The 18,327-nt window shown below is 43.6% G+C and overlaps 1 long non-coding RNA gene across 1 annotated transcript in view; it reads left to right on the plus strand.

Moving 5' to 3' along the window:
* Positions 1 to 18,327, plus strand: part of LOC126191003 (uncharacterized) — a 54,641-nt gene that overhangs the window by 27,669 nt on the left and 8,645 nt on the right. The window contains exon 2 of the long non-coding RNA XR_007538309.1: positions 11,316 to 11,568. This is a non-coding gene — a long non-coding RNA (uncharacterized LOC126191003). The remainder of the gene's footprint in view (positions 1 to 11,315; positions 11,569 to 18,327) is intronic.

Raw genomic sequence — 18,327 nt, forward strand, 5'->3', positions numbered from 1 at the left:
TCTACAGCGTGTGTAACGTCTTTTCTTGTTCATAATACAAGCTTATTCCGAAGAATTAGCACCTTTCACTCACTTAATACTAGGCAGAAATCCAGTCTGCATTTGGATCACACCTCCTTGGCTCTTTACAGAAAGACGTGCAGTGTTCTCTGCATCCATTTTCAGTGAGCTACCATAAGAATTCAAAAACTGTAGCAGTGATTCACGCGCTTTGAAATCTAAACTGAAGAGTTGCCTCATTGGTCACTCCTTCTATTCTGTTGAGGAATTCCTTGAAAAATTAAGCTATTTCCTGTGTTACATTGTTGACTGAGTTCACAGAAACTTAAAGCCTGTCGTCTTTTTAGGATTGATAAACATTTTATTTTATCTGTTACTACTTTCCTGTTGTAATTTCATGAACTGGGACGTTCCATGACCATGGAGTTTTGCTCCTCAGCTTGGTCCTACGAAATTAGATGTGTAATGTAAAAAAGATGAAAAATAGGGAAGTAGCAATGATTGTAGAGTTCGTTTAATGACAAACATTGACTGTATATGTCCCTGAATTAGGTCGATGGTAAATTCTCCACATTGATGAGAAATGAAAACAGGAAAAATGTCGTCCAAATGTTTCAAAACAATTTATTTTCGAAAGAAAATATATACGTAGAAACGAATCGAAAAATATTCATAAAGCAGTATATAGCGCCTTTTTTACTTTATCGTTAATGTCTTGTTTTCTTCGTTAAATAGAGTGCCAAATAATGTTGAGAGTTACATTTCGTCTTCATTGTTAAAACAATCATCATCATCATCATCATCATCATCATCATTTAAGACTGATTATGCCTTTCAGCGTTCAGTCTGGAGCATAGCCCCCCTTATACAGTTCCTCCATGATCCCCTATCAGTGCTAACATTGGTACCTCTTCTAATGTTAAACCTATTACTTCAAAATCATTATTAACCGAATCCAGGTACCTTCTCCTCGGTCTGCCCCGACTCCTCCTACCCTCTACCCTCTCTTGGGTAACCTTGCTTCTCCCATGCGTGTAACATGACCCCAACCTCTAAGCCTGTTCGCCCTGACTGCTACGTCTATAGAGTTCATTCCCAGTTTTTCTTTGATTTCCTCATTGTGGAAACCCTCCTGCCATTGTTCCCATCTACTAGTACCTGCAATCATCCTAGCTACTTTCATATCCGTAACCTCAACCTTGTTAATAAGGTAACCTGAATCCACCCAGCTTTCGCTCCCATACAACAAAGTTGGTCGAAAGATTGAACGGTGCACAGATAACTTAGTCTTGGTACTGACTTCCTTCTTGCAGAAGAGAGTAGATCGTAGCTGAGCGCTCACTGCATTAGCTTTGCTACACCTCGCTTCCAGTTCTTTCACTATGTTGCCATCCTGTGAGAATATGCATCCTAAGTACTTGAAACCGTCCACCTGTTCTAACTTTGTTCCTCCTATTTGGCACTCAATCCGTTTATATTTCTTTCCCACTGACATTACTTTCGTTTTGGAGATGCTAATCTTCATACCATAGTCCTTACATCTCTGATCTAGCTCTGAAATATTACTTTGCAAACTTTCAATCGAATCTGCCATCACAACTAAGTCATCCGCATATGCAAGACTGCTTATTTTGTGATCACATATCTTAATCTCACCCAGCCAGTCTATTGTTTTCAACATATGATCCATAAATAATATGAACAACAGTGGAGACAGGTTGCAATCTTGTCTTACCCCTATAACTACTCTGAACCATGAACTCAATTTACCGTCAACTCTAACTGCTGCCTGACTATCCATGTAAAGACCTTTAATTGCTTGCAAAAGTTTGCCTCCTATTCCATAATCTTGTAGAACAGACAATAACTTCCTCCTAGGAACCCGGTCATATGCCTTTTCTAGATCTATAAAGCATAGATACAATTCCCTGTTCCACTCATAACACTTCTCCATTATTTGCCGTAAGCTAAAGATCTGGTCCTGACTACCTCTAAGAGGCCTAAACCCACACTGATTTTCATCCAGTTGGTCCTCAACTAATACTCGCACTTTCCTTTCAACAATACCTGAGAAGATTTTACCCACAACGCTGATTAAAGAGATACCTCTGTAGTTGTTACAATCTTTTCTGTTTCCATGTTTAAAGATTGGTGTGATTACTGCTTTTGTCCAGTCTGATGGAACCTGTCCCAACTCCCAGGCCATTTCAATTATCCTGTGTAGCCATTTAAGACCTGACATTCCACTGTATTTGATGAGTTCCGACTTAATTTCATCCACCCCAGCCGCTTTATTGCACTGCAGTCTATTGACCATTTTTTCCACTTCCTCAAATGTGATCCTATTTCCATCATCATTCCTATCCCATTCTACCTCGAAATCTGAAACATTACTGATCGCATTTTCACCTACATTGAGCAACTCTTCAAAATATTCCCTCCATCTGCCCAAGGCATCCACAGTATTCACCAGCAGTTTTCCTGACCTGTCCAACATACTTGTCATTTCCTTCTTACCTCCCTTTCGAAGACTGCCAATTACACTCCAGAATGGTTTTCCAGCAGCTTGACCCATAGTCTCCAACCTGTTTCCAAAGTCTTCCCACGATTTCTTCTTGAATGCTGCAGTTATCTGTTTGGCTTTGTTTCTTTCTTCAACATAACTTTCTCTGTCTACCTGGGTTCTGGTATGTAGCCATTTTTGATACGCCTTCTTTTTCCTTTTACAGGCTGCCTTGACTGTATCATTCCACCAAGCTGCTTGCTTCATCCTACTTTTACACACTACTGTTCCAAGACATTCTTTAGCCACTTCTAGTACTGTGTCCCTGTACCTTGTCCATTCCTGTTCCAATGACTGTAATTGACTACATTCAACTAACTGGTACCTTTCAGAGATCGCTGTTATGTACTTGTGCCTGATTTCCTTATCCTGAAGTTTCTCCACTCTTATCCTCCTACATATGGACCTGACCTCCTGCACTTTCGGTCTCACAATCTCAATTTCACTGCAGATTAAATAATGATCAGTGTCATCAAAGAATCCCCTGAATACACGTGTGTCCCTCACAGCCTTCCAGGGGAGTGTTATGGGACCATTGCTTTTCACAATATATATATAAATGACCTAGTAGATAGTGTTGGAAGTTCCATGCGGCTTTTCGCGGATGATGCTGTAGTATACAGAGAAGTTGCAGCATTAGAAAATTGTAGCGAAATGCAGGAAGATCTGCAGCGGATAGGCACTTGGTGCAGGGAGTGGCAACTGACCCTTAACATAGACAAATGTAATATATTGCGAATACATAGAAAGAAGGATCCTTTATTGTTTGATTATATGATAGCGGAACAAACACTGGTAGCAGTTACTTCTGTAAAATACATTCCTGGAAATGGAAAAAAGAACACCTTGACACCGGTGTGTCAGACCCACCATACTTGCTCCGGACACTGCGAGAGGGCTGTACAAGCAATGATCACACGCACGGCACAGCGGACACACCAGGAACCGCGGTGTTGGCCGTCGAATGGCGCTAGCTGCGCAGCATTTGTGCACCGCCGCCGTCAGTGTCAGCCAGTTTGCCGTGGCATGCGGAACTCCATCGCAGTCTTTAACACTGGTAGCATGCCGCGACAGCGTGGACGTGAACCGTATGTGCAGTTGACGGACTTTGAGCGAGGGCGTATAGTGGGCATGCGGGAGGCCGGGTGGACGTACCGCCGAATTGCTCAACACGTGGGGCGTGAGGTCTCCACAGTACATCGATGTTGTCGCCAGTGGTCGGCGGAAGGTGCACGTGCCCGTCGACCTGGGACCGGACCGCAGCGACGCACGGATGCACGCCAAGACCGTAGGATCCTACGCAGTGCCGTAGGGGACCGCACCGCCACTTCCCAGCAAATTAGGGACACTGTTGCTCCTGGGGTATCGGCGAGGACCATTCGCAACCGTCTCCATGAAGCTGGGCTACGGTCCCGCACACCGTTAGGCCGTCTTCCGCTCACGCCCCAACATCGTGCAGCCCGCCTCCAGTGGTGTCGCGACAGGCGTGAATGGAGGGACGAATGGAGACGTGTCGTCTTCAGCGATGAGAGTCGCTTCTGCCTTGGTGCCAATGATGGTCGTATGCGTGTTTGGCGCCGTGCAGGTGAGCGCCACAATCAAGACTGCATACGACCGAGGCACACAGGGCCAACACCCGGCATCATGGTGTGGGGAGCGATCTCCTACACTGGCCATACACCACTGGTGATCGTCGAGGGGACACTGAATAGTGCACGGTACATCCAAACCGTCATCGAACCCATCGTTCTACCATTCCTAGACCGGCAAGGGAACTTGCTGTTCCAACAAGACAATGCACGTCCGCATGTATCCCGTGCCACCCAACGTGCTCTAGAAGGTGTAAGTCAACTACCCTGGCCAGCAAGGTCTCCGGATCTGTCCCCCATTGAGCATGTTTGGGACTGGATGAAGCGTCGTCTCACGCGGTCTGCACGTCCAGCACGAACGCTGGTCCAACTGAGGCGCCAGGTGGAAATGGCATGGCAAGCCGTTCCACAGGACTACATCCAGCATCTCTACGATCGTCTCCATGGGAGAATAGCAGCCTGCATTGCTGCGAAAGGTGGATATACACTGTACTAGTGCCGACATTGTGCATGCTCTGTTGCCTGTGTCTATGTGCCTGTGGTTCTGTCAGTGTGATCATGTGATGTATCTGACCCCAGGAATGTGTCAATAAAGTTTCCCCTTCCTGGGACAATGAATTCACGGTGTTCTTATTTCAATTTCCAGGAGTGTATCTGGGAGCATGCGTGCGGAACGATTTGTAGTGGAATGATCATATAAAATTAATTGTTGGTAAGGCGGGTACCAGGTTGAGATTCATTGGGAGAGTCCTTAGAAAATGTAGTCCATCAACAAATGAGGTGGCTTACAAAACACTTGTTCGACCTATACTTGAGTATTGCTCATCAGTGTGGGATCCGTACCAGATCTGGTTGACGGAGGAGATAGAAAAGATCCAAAGAAGAGCGGCGCGTTTTGTCACAGGGTTATTTGGTAACCGTGATAGCGTTACGGAGATGTTTAACAAACTCAAGTGGCAGACTCTGCAAGAGAGGCGCTCTGCATCGCGGTGTAGCTTGCTCGCCAGGTTTCGAGAGGGTGCGTTTCTGGATGAGGTATCGAATATATTGCTTCCCCCTACTTATACCTCCCGAGGAGATCACGAATGTAAAATTAGAGAGATTAGAGCGCGCACAGAGGCTTTCAGACAGTCGTTCTTCCCGCGAACCATACGCGACTGGAACAGGAAAGGGAGGTAATGACAGTGGCACGTAAAGTGCCCTCCGCCACACACCGTTGGGTGGCTTGCGGAGTATAAATGTAGATGTAGACGTAGATGAATTCCTGATCTGTTATTATATAGTCAATGACAGATCTGGTTTCCCTGCCTTCCCAAGTATACCGTTGAATGTTCTTATGTTTAAAAACGGAGTTTGTGATTACTAAGCCCATACTGGCACAGAAATCCAAGAGTTGTTTCCCGTTCCTGTTGGCCTCCATATCCTCTCCAAATTTACCCATAACCTTTTCATACCCTTCTGTTCGATTTCCAATCCTGGCGTTAAAATCACCCATGAGCAGAACACTGTCCTTGTCCTTTACTCTAACAACTACATCACTGAGTGCCGCATAAAAACTGTCCATCTTATCTTGATCTGACCCTTCACAATGCGAATATACTGACACAATCCTAATTTTCTTGCTAGACACTGTCAAATCTATCCACATCAGTCGTTCGTTTACATACCTTATTGCAACTACGCTGGGTTCCATTTCTTTCCTGATGTAAAGCCCTACACCCCATTGTGCTATTCCTGCTTTGACTCCTGACAGGTAGACCTTGTATTCTCCCACTTCCTCTTCTTTCTCACCCCTTACCCGAATGTCACTAACTGCTAAAACGTCCAGCCCCATCTTACTTGCAGCCTCTGCCAGCTCTACCTTCTTCCCAGAGTAGCCCCCATTGATATTAATAGCTCCCCATCTCATTACCATTTGTTTGCCAAGTCGTATCTTAGGAGTCCCTGGTTTGTTAGTTAGAGGTGGGACTCCGTCACCTCCAAAGGTCCGAGGCATTTTGCTCTGATTGTTGCCACATCATATTTAAAGTACCAGGGAAGCAGTTTGCTAGCCTTACTTGCCCCGAGTCCCATTGGGTTTTACCCCTAACGGCTGAGGGACTAACCGGTGGATTTGGTAGTCTTTGCCGTATGAGCACAAAGGTGACCACGACTCAGAATATGTCCGAGATGCCCAGCCTTATTCCAAAGTAACTGGTATCCCGACTGACGGGACCACTTACTTGGCCACTCATACGTTGCCCGTGGTTCATGAACTAGGACAAAAGTAACTGGTATCCCGACTGTCGGGACCACTTACTTGGCCACTCATACGTTGCACTCATACACCACGAACCACCGTTAAAACAATTTTCATTAGAAATGTTATTAATCTATTTACTTTCTTATTTGTTTATAACGTAGAGGTTTTCTATGTCCAAGAACTGCGAAACGTAAGTAAGTTATTAATTTCATATATTTGGTGCTTTTTGTGGGAAAATGCTCGTAGGAAAAATATCAGCTGTTTGTACAACCATCGGAATACATCACGGAGACAAAGCAAACAGAAGAGATAAAGATACAGAAGACACAAAAGCGCAAAGTAACTTGATTGAACACGACTAACCTAGGCGAGAATTGGTTAAGTTCCAAAGTTAGCAGACGAAGCTGCCGCCCCTTGTTTCCTCGCACGCGCGGTCTTCAACGTACTCAAGACTTTAGAATTGCCCACTCTGCACAGTAAATTGAGCACTGGAGTTATCGACCCACTGGAGAACTGATTGTCGGCTGATTGCATGCTGACACACACTCAGACCGAGTACTCGACTTTGAGCAGAAAGTGGCTCTTGTAAAATTGACGTAAGGAAGAAACGGACAAAATATCTAGAACACGCAATTGTGAGGAGTGTACCTAACGGACTGCCTAGTGCCAGATCCTTGCTTTCTAAAAGCCCATATGGCCTGGTTATGACAGGTTACGCTTTCGAACGTAAGATCGTGATAAATGACAGAATGCGTGGGACTGGGGTGTTTAGTGGAATATACCATTCTTTAACAGAAAACTGGGAACTGGGGTGAGTACTATGTAATAAATAGCACTTCTCGGTTAGAAATTAGGACCCTCATTAAAAACTTGTCGGTGGGGAAGACGCGTCATATTGCTCATAATGATACGATTTACTTCTGAGGTACTGTCCACCAGATTTCTTCCGAGTTTACAGCTGATCGGTATTTATATCCACATTTTAATTATAGAGCACTTTTGGAGTGATGACTTCTCCAGGTGTATTTCCCAAAAGATATGTACGTTCTAGATTCAATATAGTTCTACAATGGATTGATAGAATGATGGAATGATAGGCGAGAATTGCTGTAAAAAAGGCACGGGTTTGGGCTCACTAGTTACCACGAGTTGACGGTTACTGTTCCCACTGTCGGTAGCAAGGGTGACCAAAGACGGCAACATTTGGACTCACCTTACCATTTTGCCTGCTGTTCATCTAGTATAAAGATCAGTGACGTCTGCTGGGACGTGGTACTAAGCATTCGATACATCACATTCCAAAAAGAGCTTAAACAATACCAATAGTATCAAAGTTGGTAGATGACCACTACGCGAGGGAAGTTACAATTAACTGTAACTGCCCAATTAGGGAGCACGCGATCGCTGTTTCCTTGCATTCATTTTAAAATATTGCGCTGGACGCAAAGAGTGTTGCATTTGGTGTTTCAAACTGTATTTACTGGTGGCAGAGTTACATCTGTCCGTCATAAAGACTCATGCACCAGTTTAGCAACAGTGCATCGACCCGTCAGTCGGTGCCTGGAACTCTCTCACAGTACTGCGAATGAAACTTCTTTCTTGACATACCTGATAGTTCAAGATCACTGCTGGGTGAAGTCACTTAGACAATGGATCAACGTTGTGCTACAAAAGATAGTTTGCGATAGTTGTCTTTACGTACCAATATTTATTTTATACATTTACATGTTCACTTGTCACCGACTAGTTTCTAGAAGCATCACTTTAATCTCCAGTTTCATCGGATTCAACACGGAATGGCAAGTGGTTCCAACAAATATCAAGTGTTAACCAAAGCAGCGCACACCTCCACGCTAAGGGTAGCTCCTTGGTAACGGCGGGGGAAACAGGATAATACTATACGAAAAGTCGGGAGTATATTGTACAGGGTGTTTCAAAAATGACCGGTATATTTGAAACGGCAATAAAAACTTAACGATCAGTGATAGAAATACACCGTTTGTTGCAATATGCTTGGGACAACAGTACATTTTCAGGCGGACAAACTTTCGAAATTACAGGAGCTACAATTTTCAACAACAGATGGCGCTGCGGTCTGGGAAACTCTATAGTACGATATTTTCCACATATCCACCATGCGTAGCAATAATATGGCGTAGTCTCTGAATGAAATTACCCGAAACCTTTGACAACGTGTCTGGCGGAATGGCTTCACATGCAGATGAGATGTACTGCTTCAGCTGTTCAATTGTTTCTGGATTCTGGCGGTACACCTGGTCTTTCAAGTGTCCCCACAGAAAGAAGTCACAGGGGTTCATGTCTGGCGAATAGGGAGGCCAATCCACGCCGCCTCCTGTATGTTTCGGATAGCCCAAAGCAATCACACGATCATCGAAATATTCATTCAGGAAACTAAAGACGTCGGCCGTGCGATGTGGCCGGGCACCATCTTGCATAAACCACGAGGTGTTCGCAGTGTCGTCTAAGGCAGTTTGTACCGCCACAAATTCACGAAGAATGTCCAGATAGCGTGCTGCAGTAATCGTTTCGGATCTGAAAAATGGGCCAATGATTCCTTTGGAAGAAATGGCGGCCCAGACCAGTACTTTTTGAGGATGCAGGGACAATGGGACTGCAACATGGGGCTTTTCGGTTCCCCATATGCGCCAGTTCTGTTTATTGACGAAGCCGTCCAGGTAAAAATAAGCTTCGTCAGTAAACCAAATGCTGCCCACATGCATATCGCCGTCATCAATCCTGTGCACTATATCGTTAGCGAATGTCTCTCGTGCAGCAATGGTAGCGGCACTGAGGGGTTGCCGCGTTTGAATTTTGTATGGATAGAGGTGTAAACTCTGGCGCATGAGACGATACGTGGACGTTGGCGTCATTTGGACTGCAGCTGCAACACGGCGAACGGAAACCCGAAGCCGCTGTCGGATCACCTGCTGCACTAGCTGCGCGTTGCCCTCTGTGGTTGCCGTACGCGGTCGCCCTACCTTTCCAGCACGTTCATCCGTCACGTTCCCAGTCCGTTGAAATTTTTCAAACAGATCCTTTATTGTATCGCTTTTCGGTCCCTTGGTTACATTAAACCTCCGTTGAAAACTTCGTCTTGTTGCAACAACACTGTGTTCTAGGCGGTGGAATTCCAACACCAGAAAAATCCTCTGTTCTAAGGAATAAACCATGTTGTCTACAGCACACTTGCACGTTGTGAACAGCACACGCTTACAGCAGAAAGACGACGTACAGAATGGCGCACCCACAGACTGCGTTGTTTTCTATATCTTTCACATCACTTGCAGCGCCATCTGTTGTTGAAAATTGTAACTACTGTAATTTCGAAAGTTTGTCCGCCTGAAAATGTACTGTTGTCCCAAGCATATTGCAACAAACGGTGTATTTCTATCGCTGCTCGTTTAGTTTTTATTGCCGTTTCAAATATACCGGTCATTTTTGAAACACCCTGTATATTTCTTAGTTAAAACACGAAATAGTTCCAGGTTATTATGACTAAATTAATTATATGAATGAGAGCTCGTTAGTTACAAAGTCAGTTATTGCCAGGTTAATCGAAGTTGTAGAAATATTGTGATGCACTACCTGGTGCAGAGCCCTAACCGGAGTTCTTGCACTCCTGGATATAACTGTGTAACTCGGAAGCGTGGTAGTGTGAACTGGGGGAGGGCTTCTGTTCGAGTGCCAGCCACACCAGATTTGTTGACTGCAACTAGGGAGTTTGCAGGAAGCGGAGTGTGATTGCTCCTAAGAGTGCTTGAGGGACAGTTGTGAATGAGGCTGTGTGTTTCCTGATGTCCCAATAAACCATTCCCCATCTTAGTGCTCTGGGAAAGTATATTGATCGAGACTTAATACTGACTTATTTCTTTGTCATTTAAAATGTCCCCATTACAGGTAAAAAAAAAAAAAAGTGGAAATGAGCGTATGGCATCGTTGGCCGAGAGGCCCCATGTGGGGAAGTTCGGCCGCCAAGTGCATGCCTTATTTCAGTCGACGCCACATTGGGCGACTTGCGTGCCGGTGATGAAATGATGAGGACAACACAACACTCAGTCCCCAAGCGGAGAAAATCTCCAACCCGGCCGGGAATCGAACCCAGGCACGCTTGCCTGGAAGGCGAGCACTTTACCACCAAGCTAAGCAGGTGGACACCATTGCAGGTAAACTGGCATCACGTCTGTGCTAGATAGTTATGTCCCACCAGTTCTATGACTGATTCATCAATTATGGATATACCGAGTGAACTGCCATGAGAGACGATATTAGAACTTAGTTTTCCTTACGCACCCCAGGAAAATTAGAGTACTGGCATTGGAATTGGTCCCGTAAACACTGCCAAGTGGGTTGAGAAACCTGTTGGCTGGTAACTAAATGTGCCCATCACTGGAGGGTTGGACCTCTTTAAAAATTTTCATCGTGGTAGCGGATTCTGGGGCTGAGTAGATGATTGGCCAGTGGAGGTTACTGAAGAACGACACTGATGCAAGCGTCAACCTAACATAGCTGGACTTGAAACAACTCTTACGCAGCTCAAGCAGGCAAATTGCCTTTCCAGCATCGAGAGTCACAATCCCCACAAAGACACCTCGCAGGCATCCTCCAACTGAATAACGCAGTTACATAGTAATACAGCATTACATCTGATGATCTTCATTTTGGACAGTCGTTTGGGATCCATCCCTACGCAACGGCTGCGTCAGAGTTTGCTGATAAATCGGCTATGATACCGCTGTTGTGGATACCTCTGGGGCATATTGCTTTGCAGTCATGCCTACGATATTGCAGCTCCACGTTGGAGAATCTCCTAGACGTTATTCAATTATCAGGAAAAGTGATTCAAAATAACATATAATATATAGAGTTGATGGCGTCATCTACCTTCTTTTGCTCTGTGCAGGTCCGGAACGGAACACGTCGTCCCGTTCACAGGCGACAGCATGGAGATTGTCCTTTCGCTCCCTGGCGACGAACTGCTGGATGACCCGAAGTACAGCGGATTCGTTATAGAGGTGCTGCAGGAAGGAAGAAACCGGTGGAAGAGAGCGGAGAAAGATTGGTACGCCTTGGGAAGCTACGGCCACTGGAAACCATACTACAGTCCTGAGGCTGCCACGGGAGCGCTAACCAAATGGAGCGGTCAGAGGGTGCGGGTGAGCAAACAGTTATCCATTAAATTACAGAATATAAATTCTTAACCGGAATTCCAGTGTCAAAATGTCTGTTCAGGAATGTATGGGTATTTTGGTATAAGGGACCCTTGGTCTCTGATGACTCATTACCGAGTTTCAAATTTACGTTTATTAACATGTAGGCGTAAATTTCCGTCTATATGTTTCCCCTTCCAATGACTTGGAGTGACCTACTGTGGTAGGTCAGAAACGTGAAAACACTGCGAGAAATGCGGACACGAACAGAAACGCTAGCCAAGCCGGCAAGTTGCGCTGTTGTATTTTACCACTCACTGGCAGACACGTGCAATGTCCGCAATACGTTGCATGTGTCAGTCGTGCCCAGAACAGTGATTTGTGTAGTTGTGAGTAGTTATGTCAGAGGTAAGTGACTTCGAACGTGGGAAATTGTTCGTGCTCATATAATGGGTACTTCCGTAACCAAGACAGCCGAAGTGTCTGATGTTTCTGTTGTGTCTAGACACGACAGTCTAGACACAAGGCGAGGAAGCCGAAAGGGCACGCGTCAACTCACGCCGGCTGGCGTTAAGTCTGAAACAGGATACGTAATGAATGCTATAAAGGAAAGTACGTAGCTGCTGGAATAGTTAACTTTAATCCATCATTTGTATCTACATCTACATCTATACTCCGCGAGCCACCTTACGGTGTGTGGCGGAGGGTACTTATTGTACCACTATCTGATCCCCCCTTCCCTGTTCCATTCACAAATTGTGCGTGGGAAGAACGCATTCTTGATGATACAAGTGAGACTCTCTCTAGAAATGGTTAATGGCGCCTTGCTAGGTCATAGCTATGGACTTAGCTGAAGGCTATTCTAACTATCTCTCGGCAAATGAGAGAAAGGCTTCGTCAGTGTAGTCGCTAGCAAAGTCGTCGTACAACTGGGGCGAGTGCTAGTAAGTCTCTCAAGACCTGCCGTGTGGTGGCGCTCGGTCTGCAATTACTGACAGTGGCGACACGCGGGTCCGACATGTACTAATGGACCGCGGCCGATTTAAAGCTACCACCTAGCAAGTGTGGTGTCTGGCGGTGACACCGCAGTTTCAATGGGCATCGTATAGATGTTTTTTTTTTTTTTACTACATACAGGGAAAACGAAAAAGCATCAAAGTCACAAAATGGTCGAAAGTGTGTGCTGAGTGATCGCGACAAACGGTTACTGAAGAAGGTTCTGAGCAAAAATAACAGGTTAACAACTGCAGAAGTCACTCACGAACCCTGTCATCACAAAAAATCAAGAAGGGAGCTCCATAAGCAAGAAACTGCAGGGTGAAAATACAACTCATCAGTGATGCAAATGCCCGTAACAGGAAAACACGATGCCAAAGGCATAAATCCTGGACTAGGGAACATTACTAGAAAGTTATGTCGTTGGATGAGACGTGTTTCTCACCGTTTCCAGCTTCTGGCCGAGTTTATGTCCCAAGGGTGTAACATGGTACGTGTTAGGTGGTGATTTTTGGCACCTCTGTCATTCCGCTTATAACGCTACTTGCCACATGTAATGCACAGGCGTACCGTGAAACAAACCAACGTTACCCTCTGAGAGGATTTCGAATTTTGACCGCGCGTGTGGCTAATGGATAAAGGTATCGGACTATAATTTTGACTGTGGTGAAATTACCAGAAAAACTAAACGGACTTTAACCTTGGGAGTTAATGAAAGTGGTAAAAATCATACGTGAGTGAAAAAGAGAACGGTCGCCAGCCCAATTAGGCATATTAATTTTTAATATATGTTTAAAAAAAACTGAACATTGGTTATTACAGTTACTTTCGTGGATATTTCCCTTTGAATAGTGCACAGGATACAAACTGACAAAGTGTACTTTGAGCTGGTGGAGCAGCAATTCTCAACAACGCACCCACCAGTAATTATGAAAGGAAAATTTGCATCAAGCTCACATTAATAACAACTACACTCAAGATCATTATTTAAACCAATACTGAAATGTTACAGAATGATGCGCAGAACTAAATCTGGACATGAGGGGCTTCTATCTTAACTGACATGCAAAAACACAAGTAAAGATAAATAATATCATCAATACACTGTTTATACTCCTCTACATATATCAGTTTTCCTTAGCAGCAGTAATAGTCCAATTATCTTTCTAATATGTGGAGAATATGATGGGGGCCCATAAACTAGTATAGTGTCACTAGTTAAACTCTATGGTAATTTCAATAAAAACACTAATTCAAACAAAGCTAATCCTTCACTTCACTTGGAGTAGTTCATAATTTACTTTGCAGGACAAAAAGTCAACACCGAGCTCAATTAACTTCGAAAAAGGAACCGTTCGTGGTAGAAATCAAAACACTACTATTTTTGCAATGAGCTTAACGTAGTTTTCTTTTTTACCACCTGTGAAGCAGGTATTTTAGACAATAACATTTATGCAACCTGGCACTGTATTCCTGCAAACCTTTACTTTGCAGTAAACTAAGAGTACTTTAGCAAAATCTTATCTAAGTTTGCTTTTGTGGCTTTACATTTCACTTGTGCTACTCGTTATACATTTGACAAACAAACAAAAAAAAACACTTTTAAACACCTGAATGCAAGAATTGTTCATTTAAAACAGGATAATCGGTTTTAACAGCAGTTAGGAGTGTTCACCGCGTAGGTTCGTCATCACGATAGATGATATGTTTCTCGACACAGATGTATAGCATTTGGATTTTTATTAGAACCACACACACAAATTAACTGGCCATGCCCATATATATAGTTGGATGTATGAAGTTAGTAAAGCAGGACGACGTTTTGGTGGCAAGCGACTTGGCGGCTAACTGTACTCACGGCTTTTGATGTTCGAATGCTCTATAAAATCTCTTCTTGGCGTCGGATTTTCAACATATTAGAGGCATTTCTTTTTGCAGAGACTACCAAATAATATCCAGATCCACATCCAAGGCACAAATCCTTTGCAAAGCAGCTTCCAATTGCCTCTCTTGACACTGTTTAAGTGTACCGTGCTATGGCTCCCACATACTGCTTACTGTTCACACCAAGGAGCCGCCAAGTTCGATCGCCAAAACCACTTTTTACTTCGCGCCATGCCACTTCCATTGCGGAGAAACTTCACTACGTCTTTTATATACAACAAGTACAAGTGCCCTAAGCATGAACCAGCTTTCAATAAAGATTGTCTTTTTTATAAACATACATATATTACAAAAATTTATTATTTTAACAAATCATTTTTCACATAATTAAAAAACTCTGAGTTTTCTGGTCACAAATCAATGACTTTAAATAACAAAGAATACACACTCCATAATTGGAGATATACAGTTACATAACATAAACCTACTTCTAATCGATATAAGTGTTACACACTGACCACATGATTGGTTGTGGTAAGTTCCTATGGGACTTAACTGCTGAGGTCATAGGTCCCTAGGCTTACACACTACTTGATGTAAGTTTAATTTACGCTAAGGACAACACACACACGCACCCATGCCCGAGGGAGGACTCGAACCTCCGACGGGGGGAGCCGCGCGAACCGTGGCAAGACGCCCTAGGCCGCGCGGCTACGCCGCCCGGCACTGACCGCATGGCTACTGCCAAGGATTAACGGCCATTCTGGCTGATCAGATCGATCCCGCGGTACAGTGTTTGTTCTCCAATGGCGATGCTGTGTTCTAAGACGACAGCGCCCCCGTTCAGATACGTTGCGCCGTCCAGGACTGGTTTTGTAAGCAGGAGGATGAGTTGTCGCATCTCCCCTGGTAACCACATTCGCCAGATCTCAGTATTATTGAGTCTTCGTGGTCTGCTTAGGATAGAATGATGAGTGACCGCTATCTACCTCTATTACTTGAACTTACCACAATTTTGCAGGAAGATCCGAATAAGATTCCTTTGAAAATTGTACAGGACCTGTATTTATCCATTCCCAAACGACTGTTTTGAATGTCAACGGTTTTCCTACACTATTAGGCACGGAAATGTGTTGTTTTCAGTGTTTCCTTTATTCTGCCCACCCCTGTACAACGCCCCATAGCAAGAGCGGCATCTTTGCGCAGACTGGAATTAGACGATCTTTGGGGCCAATACGGCAATGAGAGATCACTGCTGTGCTGACCACCGAGCCATCGTTGAAGCAGCTTATCTGTACCACTACATGGCTAAAGAGTTGTACGGTGAAGATTTTCTGTTGCAAGTTGCGTATCTAGCGGTTTTCAGGAGCAAAAAATATAAGATTTTCAATGTTTCGTGTGATAGACAGACTTTAAAAATTTCAAATATTTTTACAATCTGGTAATTAACATGCTCGTAATATCTTACGTTGAAGTTCTAACAAAGTAAGAGAAGTATTCAAGTGAGAAAGTCTCCACAGAATTTGCGAAGAAAGGAACATACGGAAAATACTGATAAGAAGTAGGGAAAGGTGATGAGATATTTGTTAAGACATCAGCCAATAACTTCCAGCGTACTAGAGGGAGCTGTAGACGATGAAAACTGCAGAGGAAGACAGAGACGGAAATACATTCAACAAATAATTGAGGATGCAGTTTGCAAGTGCTACTCTGAGATGAAGAGGTTAGCGCAGGGGAGGAATTCGTGGTTGGCCACATCCAACCAGCCAAAAGACTAGCAAATAAATAAAAGCCGATGTGTTTATACCGATGGTGCCATATTCGAGTGCTTTGACATGTGGGACGTGCAGTACAGTACTTTGGACCAGGATCACACCGCACAGTGAACCCATTAGTTAATTGTACCAGGAGGATCCTTACAGGATCTGAACTGGAAACTGAGCATTTGCGCCAAAGTAAATTTTTAGTTTCGATGCGTAAGTAAAAACTCAAGTTTCTATCTTCATTCATGTAGAAGATATAGTCTTGTCGAATTGGGTGCATCGTTTTGAAATATCCTGTATATAGACTATCAGGTAAATGTTACCGAAACACGGTGATTAAATTTCTGTGTGGCGGAGAATTTCCCTGCTTTTCCGTAAAATTTTGTTTGCCGCTGTTTCAATTTTTCGGCTGTATATTTAGTAGTTAATTCATATCTAATGCAATAAGTAACGAATATTTTGGCATTTGTGGTGAGAGCAATGAATTTTTCATATAGGTCGCAAGGCGACACTTTGTATACTGCGTATTCTCTTAATTGTGTTTAGTTTTTCTTTTTGGTCTTATTACTATATTTAATATTAAAACTGCATTTACTTGATTTAAGTGTTGGCTCTATACAGACTGTGTAATACAGAAAATGAAGGTAAAAATTAAAACAGCCGTTCAGAAAAGCAATACGATGAATTAATTGAAAGAACGGTGAAAATATAAAAACGAATGAACGAGATAAATTTTAAATTACAGTTACGAGAGGAATTTCTGCTCCGAATTAACGATAAATTCGGTTTGGGTCCAGTATTTTTGATAACGTGTTTCGACTGTGAGCTTTATATCTTACGGTTCTACATTTTCAGATTTTTTATATAATTAGCAGTTAAACAAATGGACAACTTTTTCCAAGTAATGAGATGTTGTTACGTAAATGACGCGCGATCTTTTTTGTTGTTTGAGAATCCATTTCAGCGAGTACCACTCTCACCACACATATTTCCCTTTACATTAACCGATGAAATGTGAGATAATGCTGGCGTTCGTTCGCCTACCGGTGTATGCAATCCAGAAGCGCACTTGCCCGGGAAAGGCAAAGGTCCCCGGTTCGAGCTTCGGTCCGGCACGCAGTTTTAATCTGCCAGGAAGTTTGAGTGTATGCGATGTTATTCACAAGGCCACAAACTGCAACAAGGTGTAGAGGCACACCGCAGAACTCGATGGTATAAAGAATCGAGAGAGGAACCAGCCAGTATAAGCGTGAAAAATTGTAAAGCTCCATTCTGATCCTGAATGAAATGTGCATCTGTGACCCCTCTCTATTACTAAACCAGTCACTTTTCCGGAAGATATCCTGGCTGCCTTCACTCATTCACACACTTCGCTTACTTTATCACCGAGCTTAAACACACAGACGCACCTACAGCCCAGTGCGGTATCTTTGTGCCAACATCCGCCATACACCTGACGAAATGTCACGAACAACGCGCTCAGTCTCTCTTCCCCTACAAACCGGCGCTAAGCTCTACAAAGTCGTGTTTGTTTGGCTCTGGACTACACGCATCTCGTCCCACAGGTCGAGTTTATCGGTAATGAAATCCTGGCACACTGTCTTGCTGTATACAGCTGTCGATAACGCTTAACGTTCAATATTGTGTCTTCAAAATAGTCACTGATAATTTATTTTAACTGAGTTGATCGAATCTCTCATCCATGTCTGCAGTTATAAAAAATTACTTATCTTGCTATTTCGTTGACGGCCTCATTGTCTTGTGTGGGATATAACACTCGTTTCAGATCCCTCTTCTGATAGGTAGAAACATTAACTGGTGAAAAGCTTGTGTTATGCAGGTGGCTACTTATCATTATTCAGTGAAATAAAATTTCTGAACTTTGAAGACGTCTATATTCACTAAAATTTCCACACACTGAACTATTAATAAAAGGTACCTCTGCCTTCACAGCTATTATAAAAACACGTTATCCCTATTTATTGTAACTCATTCACCCAGACAGTCCATTTACAACTACCCTCCCGCCAAGACTGTGCACAACGAGAAAGCACAGAGATTACATATAAAATGAAAGAGCTAGATGATAATGACTGATATGTCTTTGAAGAATTAATAAAAA

The sequence above is a fragment of the Schistocerca cancellata genome, chromosome 6 (genome assembly GCF_023864275.1).
Source record: "Schistocerca cancellata isolate TAMUIC-IGC-003103 chromosome 6, iqSchCanc2.1, whole genome shotgun sequence".
NCBI classification, from domain to species: Eukaryota; Metazoa; Arthropoda; class Insecta; order Orthoptera; family Acrididae; genus Schistocerca; species Schistocerca cancellata.